Source organism: Cinclus cinclus, chromosome 3 (genome assembly GCF_963662255.1).
Source record: "Cinclus cinclus chromosome 3, bCinCin1.1, whole genome shotgun sequence".
NCBI classification, from domain to species: Eukaryota; Metazoa; Chordata; class Aves; order Passeriformes; family Cinclidae; genus Cinclus; species Cinclus cinclus.
This window is the reverse complement of record NC_085048.1, coordinates 62937642-62945691: the sequence shown is the minus strand read 5'-3', so window position 1 is coordinate 62945691 and position 8050 is coordinate 62937642.

The window sequence follows — 8050 nt, the reverse complement described above, 5'->3', positions numbered from 1 at the left end:
ATATAACAAATAAATACGTTCTTCAAGATAATAACCAAATTAACCAAATGCTCAAATGTACTGGGTTAGAATCAACACCATAAGTAATTAAAATTAGCCACCCTGCTGCTGAATCCTTCTTAAAAGAAAAAAAAAAAAAAAAAAAGGAAGGAAAAAAAAAAAAAAAAGTAATTGCTGGAGAAGGTATGCCAGAAAGATGAACTTCCAGAAGTTTAACCAGATAAACTAGAAGCTCCCTAACAGCATATCTGTGATAAAACCTCATTGATAGTGTCCTTAGTGGCTTGAGATGAATCTTAGAACTTGCCTTGAACTATGTTATTGTTTCTGTGCTCTCTTCCAGATCCCAAGATACCTCTCAGGAGCTCCTGATACTCATTGCTTCCTCCATGCCATGGATACCAATCCTCACTGAGAGAGCTTGCTGCGAGCAAATCCTAATATGCCAAAAGAGCAAACACATCAGCTGTCTAAAGGAGATACATGAGAATGGAGAGAAGGAGCTTGTAGTGAAGAAAAATCAGAGGTCAAGGCCTACAGCATTTTCTGCTCACAGAATAACTAATATTAAACATTTTCCATTAGCTGATGTCAGCCTCACAATTTCAGCTGTAGGCAGAGCTGCAGCAGAAAAGGTAAGAAACAGCACAGTCCCTTCATTTACCTTTTATTCTTTAGTTGCACAGTGAAATTAAAGAAATCTTGGTCTTAGTTTTAAAACACATTGTTAAATACTACAAAAGGTTTTTAAAAAGGGGGGAAAGACATTGCCCTTCCTGCTATGAATGCGGAGTATGTAAAAGAGAAAACTCAAGTCTAAGAGAAACCACTAGTGAAGACAAACAACAAGAAAATTGTGTATATTTAGCTTTAAGATGTTGCTAAATGTTAATAAATGTTCTACGCACTGTCAGACTCATTTCTCTGAATCTACAGACTGTAATGACATTTGGAATAAATTATGGTGGAGAAGAAAACAAAGGTGTGGGCACTTTTTTGCTCAGAATGTTTCTGTACCTAAAATAGTGACTAGTGCAAGGACTTACACTTGATTAGGGGCTTTCATTTTTTCTCCACTGACTTTTTTGAGTATTAGCGATCTACATTGTAGAGGGCTTCTTTTTTGTTCCCCTGCTCCCAAGTGGCCTCATAGATTCCTGTGACTCACAGAAATTTTTAAAAAACAAACCACCAAATGTGTGACTTTAAAACTATCAGTGACAGTTTCATCATCAGTTATCTGAGGGGATTCCACACACTCTCAGTGCAATCGAAAGGAATACCCATTTCCTCATTAATCAACAGGTAAATGTCAGTTCTAGGAAGCTGCCTTTAGTTCCAAAGCCAGACTCCTCATCCATATCCCTGGATTTCAACTGTAGATCCCAAAAGCTCTTTTGATTCCATCGAATCAGGCCCATCCATCTTTTTTGTAATATCAGGATTCATTTAGATTTCCTTCTGTATCAGACCTGGAGTTTCCCTCTATCATGCTCAGTGTTCCTAAATAATTATTTATCCCAGACCTGACTCTAGTTGTGCTAAATGGTGAGACAAGGTAAACTGCAGACCTGTTTAATTATGCATTGTTTCTAATCCAGTGTGACTGGAACAAAAATGCATGTTCCATCTTTGGGGAAAAGAGCAATGTCTAGTTCACCAAACATCTTGCCAACACGTTTATACTGCACACAGAAATATTTATTGGGCATTTACAAACCAAACGCTCAGGATAGAAAATTGTAAAATTTAAGTTACCTTAGGAAAGAGCTCTTTCATGATGTCACAATGACTTTTCCTACCCCACTGTTATCTCTTTGCATACACAGGCTGCAAAGCTAGTTATCTGGTGAGCAGGTCTTTAGGCTTGCATGTACTGCTCTTTGCTCAGTGCTTAATCTCATACTTTACCTACTCCTCAAACATGGCTCTGAAAATAAAATTACTCAGGGACTCTTGCCTCATCACCAAAGCATCTGAGTATCTTTGAATGTGAGCTAATCTTTGTTAGTAAGCCCTGCAGCCTGAGGGGGTGGTACAATCCACATTTTACACATAGGGAACTGAAGCCCAAAGTGATTAAGGTCAAAAGTTTCCATTACTTTTTGTACTCCCTATACTCTCAGTTTGTTTAATACTCTACTTTCTGTCTCCAAAGCCCAGTATGTATTACCTCAGCTCCTGCTCTGAGAACTCAGCACTCCTTCACATCAGACACGAAATCTCCACCCACACATGCATAATACAAGGAGCACCCAGTCAGTCATCACCTCTGACAAGGTAAGTTTCAAAAATTTTTCCAGGACCACACAGAAATTTTGTGGCAAAGAGAAGGATAAGCACAGTTTCTCAGGGCAGCGTGTGACTGCCTTCACCACATGCTGCGCTTGGTCTTGGTGCAATCTCTCTTTAATTTACAGCTGCAGAACAAGACAGCAAGCAATGTGGAGGTCCTGGACATGTGGGGGATGTTCTTTTCTCTCCACCTTATATCCCTGATTCCCCAGGACAAATGTAGTAGGTGAAGGAAACAGGCATTCTTCTTTATCACACTTATTTGCTTTAGCATTCTTTAGTCTCAGGGAGAGCAAGAGAAGTGTGGGACAAAGGTGATGGGCACATTCTACCTCTGGTATAGAAATGGCAAAACTCAATGAGTTGGAACACCAAACCATACTCAAGCACAGACTGTGCAGTGGGGAACACAATGTCTATGTCCACTACTTAATGTTCTTCCCTTTTCATTCCTCACTCCTCCTTGTTCAGGTTGCACTTGTTTCTTCCTATCTCTCTAACTATTGTCTTCAGCTTTCCATCTCCATTCCTCATGCTTTGCCACCAAGCTCTTGTTTCCCTGCTTTACTAAGTTCCAGTCTTCTACTAACCCTTTAGACTAAGTCTTCATCACTTCAAAATTTGTAATATTGGACATTTTGTTGATAGTCTTCACCTTCCCATTTTCTGTTTTCTCACTCCTCATCATAGCCTTTCCCCATGGCTCCTCCTATCCCCTTCCCACTTGGATCTTCCTTTACCTGATCTTTTTTTCACCACTCATTTCCTTTTCTCACCCTGTATTTTAGCTCCTGGGAGAAGATCATGGTTTTTTTTCCTATCACTTATTTTCCCATCCCAGTTTGTTTCTACTCTACTAGTGTTGATGAAAGAATTGATTGACAGAATTGCTTCCGTTATGCAGTTTTTCAACTCCCAGTTTCCCATCTCCCACAGAATCTGCTCTGTATCCACAGTCTCTCCAGCTTTGAAGCTGAGTGTTCTCCAACTTCAGTTGCCAACAATCATCTCCAAGTCTCAACTGCTACTCAAATAACACCAGGCTCTTCCCAAGTCACCAATATTCCCCTCTTCTACAATGTGTGCCATCAAGACAAAGGGTACTAAAACCATGAGATAGGGACAAGTTCTAATTTTTTCTTTTACAAAGCCATTATATAATAATTGCCTCTTGCCTTGATTTAGACTAGTGGAGCTGGAACTGGAGGATGTACAACCTTGTCCTACAGGTCTGGGCTGGAGCAAACCTTCTCTGGCTCACCCTGCACAATTGCACCTGGTAGGCAATACTGGATCTGTAAGGGGATGAAACATACTCTGTCATGCTGTGGGGAGCACAGAGTTACGGGATGGTAGTTTACTCCATCTCTGGATGAAGTTGGTCTTGTTTAGTGTAAGAACAAAAAAATCAGCAAAAAAAGTAGTTTTGTCTGTGAGAAAACACAGATTTTTAAATTCTTTATATTAACCTGAAAAGATTATAATCACCTGCACTTTTACTCATTGGAAAACTTTTCCTTTCTACTTGCAGTATTGGAAATATGAAAAACAAAGGGCAAAAAGTAAGGAACAAGGAGACAAGGAGTGCTATAGCACCCTATGTTTTTAACTAAGGGGCCTTTGGTTTGTATTTTGGGACGTGAGGAGACACAGGATCTTTATCTACATCTAGTATCACCAGATGGCACAGTCCAGGGTATGGTGCTCCCAACCTTGCATGTTGAGTCTCACCTATTCTATTCAGAAATGTTTAACTCTTAACTGGAATAGCCTCAGTAAGATTTCTCATCATTAGTTTATGATGAAACCTTGAATTCCTTGGTACTTTCCCTCCTAACCCAAAAATTAAAAGATTATTTAAGTGCCATGCTTTGAACAAGAGGGATTGAAAGACTCCTTCATACTCTGTGTTCCAGCCTAGCTTGCAGGTTTCCTTACATCACCAAGAAGGGTAAAGGGAAGGTAGGTTTGCCCCTGTCTTCACCCTGCCTTCTATGGCAGAGGCAGGAACAGCAGCATTGGGTACATGACACCTCCCCTGACACTGGGCAACAGGAGGAATTGGTATTTCTGCTTACCTTCACCCTGAGGACAGGTGGAAGTATTTGATTTGACTCTTGGCAGTTTCAGGTGAACCAGAGCATATTTCTTGGATGGCAAGCAAAAAGTCTCTATCCACAAGTGCAAATAGCAGTAGGTTTGGGCTGACATTTCTTTGAGTGGCAAATGGCACATCCCTGATGAATAAATCTTATTATTGCAAGAAATCAGGTTTCTGTTCATGAGACTGGGTCATCAGATCAATTTAAATAAAAAGTTAGTGCCATTTTTAGAAAAGACAAAATTATGTATTTTCTTTCTAAGCCTTGTTCCTAGAAAAGAATTACCTATTTTAAGTCAGGCTTTCCCTTGTTCTCACCTGTCACAAAATTCACTGTGGAGACCAATCTTTGATACTTTCATTTTTTTAGACAAGTGGTTGACAAACATAGAAAAAAACAGGAAACTGGGGTTTAATGCCAGCAATGCTGAACACTTCAGTAAACTCTTTATGCCTGATTGTGGTTATAATTAAGACATAAGATGAAAATACATGCTCTAACTTATTCTTGAGAAACCGATCAACTTTCTCTTAATGATAACAGTGCTGGCCTAACATCAGGCAGATACACTGAGTATTGAAATAAGGCAAGGAACGGGTAAGCGTGTGCAGGGGCCTCTAACCTGCAAAATGCTCATGCAGTGATGAATGTTAGGGGATTTACCTTCGATAAGCAATTCAGATGTTAAATTAGCCATGCACTACAACAGCATTGTGGGGGTTTTATGCACAGTTCAGTAGAAGTAGACAAACTACTCCAGAGCTTCATCAGAATCATGCAGGATTTCCTTGGAAGGAGTCACCCTCTCTGCCTGGGATGATTCTGGTACCAGGAAGTTTCTTCAGAGTTTGAAGACTCCCACTTTGCCCTTTGATGCAAGAGCAAAGCTCAACTTTGGCCTGTTGTAAACTACTCCCACTGCTGGTGCCATCTGTCCTATCTGTAAAGGAGCTAATCTCTGCAAAACACGAGTTTGGAGATAACCCTGTTTACATTAATGCCCAGTTAAAGTACACATGCCAAGCAGCCAAGGGAGGCAGAACAATTTCTTCAGATTTCATCTGCAATCTCCACAAGAATCTATCACAAAGGCAGAGTGTACAGGGATTACTTCCTCCCTGGACCTAAAGTGATTCAATATACCATAGAAAGAGAACATAGATAGATCATACAGATACCTGCTCCTATGACCAGAGGAGTAATACACCTGCAGCCAGAGGAGTACTAACAGTCATAGAAGCACAGGGACCTCTGGAATGATGCAAGCTTAGGTCCTGGCCTGTGACCAGGAACAACTAATAACTTGTTTCAGGTGGAGAACTTTTCTAAAACAGACATGTCCAGACTGAGTGTACTTGCAGGGGCATGATGAGAGTGACCACGTCAGAGAATACCTAGAGAGCCACTCATATGCTGACATGCTGTCCCTAGCACTGATGATCTTGAAAGATCACTAGAAAAGCCTAAAGCTTACCACTCAGTTTGATTTTTCCATCACACTGAAGTGACTCAGATTAAGCCCCTCTCAGGATACAGTTTATGAATCATGGCAACTACTGATCACCAGCTGTTAGAACCACTGGATATGCTAAAAGAGATACTTTCCTGCTTAGGTAGTAAGATGAGCAGAAAGGATGCTATCAGGACAGACAGACTTGATCTTACAGTGCCCTGGCTACCCCAAGAGTGAGCAGCTATGGGGTGTTCAATGCAGGCAGATCTGAGCAGCAGGGACAGGTGCACCCACAGACACAGCCTGCAGACTTGCTCTGCAGTATCCTGACACGGTACTCATAAGAACAGAAAAGCACAAAGGTTGAAAGGACTTGTGGGGAAGAGGTGAAAACTATTACTGAGAGTGCCAAAGAATTTATGAGGAAGCTGTGTGAGAACCACCCACTCTGTAAATACTGTGCCACAGTCTTTGTTCCTGTTACTTGCATTTTGCTGCCTCTATCACCTTATGTTTAGCCTTCTCTGTTCCATTTCTCTACCATCTGTGTATTCATATGTGCATAAATACATATCCTTACTGGAGCATACAGCCATTGCATTACTTAATAGAATAATTGCTGTTTATACACATATCCAGCATACACTGTTTTGTGTTTCTGAGCAGATGATGTAACCCTGGGCACTCTTTGATTCTCATTCTCTCTTTTTTTTTTTCTTTTTTTTTTTTTTTTTTGTAAACAGGTACTATCCCTGAAATGCAGATGTTTCTTTGGGAGAATATCATAGCTGATGCTCAATGTATACCTAAATTATTTATTTAGTGGAGAAAACTACAGAATGCCATAAACCTGCTGAAATCTCCAGGGAAAACCCATGCAGGCAGATGTAACTGACCTCCTTGAAACACCTCAGGCCAGAGCAGGCCTTTACTGTGCTAAGAAATCCCATGGAACAGTTAGTGACTATGGGCTTCCTGGTTTTCTGCCACAAGTTCTTATGAAATTTCATGACAAGTTATTTGAAAATTAGCCATAAAGTTAGTGCTTCCCTTTCATCTGTTTTTACAATAAACTAGTTTGGACAAAGTGCATAACCATAAAAGGAAAAAATGGCAAAACAACAGAAAGTGGAGGCTTAAGGAGATCAGGACGAGATGTGTTCTGGACTTCCTAAATGGTTTGATTCCTGCTCCACAAACCAGGCATGATTCAGCTAGGATAAAGCAGTGCACTTAAATTTTTGGCAATGAACTTTCAATCTTCATCTTGTCTACAGTGGAGTATTTCCTTCACTCTACCTTCCGATATTATGCAAAACCATCTGTTTTTTTGGTTTTTTGTTTTCTTTTTTTTTTATTTCAACATTTATTCTTCTATATAGAGAGGACTTGAAAGGTAAATTATTTTGATGACAATGGTGAGGAGCTGAGTAGGACTTCAGCAGCTCTCCCATTAAAAAAAAAAAAAAAAAGGTTTTGCAATAGAAAAAGCAAATTTCTGTAGAAGTGGTCTACCAAATAAAGAAATTACTTCTCTTAAGTGTAAGACAAATTATCAGTTCAGTTAGAAAGCATAAGAAATGCTTTTGGACAATGAACTATTACAGTATTACAGACATACCAAAAATACTTAAATACATGCCTTCTCAAAAGTTGTCTGTCCCATACAGTCTGGACTCCACCACTGCCCCATCAGAAGAGAGTCCCACTCAATAGGAAGGTCAACACAGAGAGATGCATTTACATGGTCCAGGTTATCCAGATTAGACAGTCCTTTATTTTAATGCTCTAGAACCGTGTGGACAGAGACAATTACTTGGGGTGTTCCACATACACCACAGATGCATCTATTTCTATAGTATCCCCTATACATGATACACTACATTTTCCTGTATGATTCACAAATCTCTCAGGGACTACTTTGACTTCTCTCTACCTGAATGAGTAAATTGGAATTTGTAGCAAGGAGCTACAATTTTTGCTTCTGAAGCATCAAAAATTACAAAAGTGGGATCATATGACATGAAAACACACTCGCCCCATGCATGTATGGAGCAGAAATCTTTAAAAATCCTCTCTGTGAAGTTAGGAATCAATGATTATATTAGTCTTACTAACAAGCATTGTCATTGCAAAAATGGGGAGTCCCTTCACTCTGAAATCAGAATTAATGTACCTTTTGAGCTAAAACACATGATCA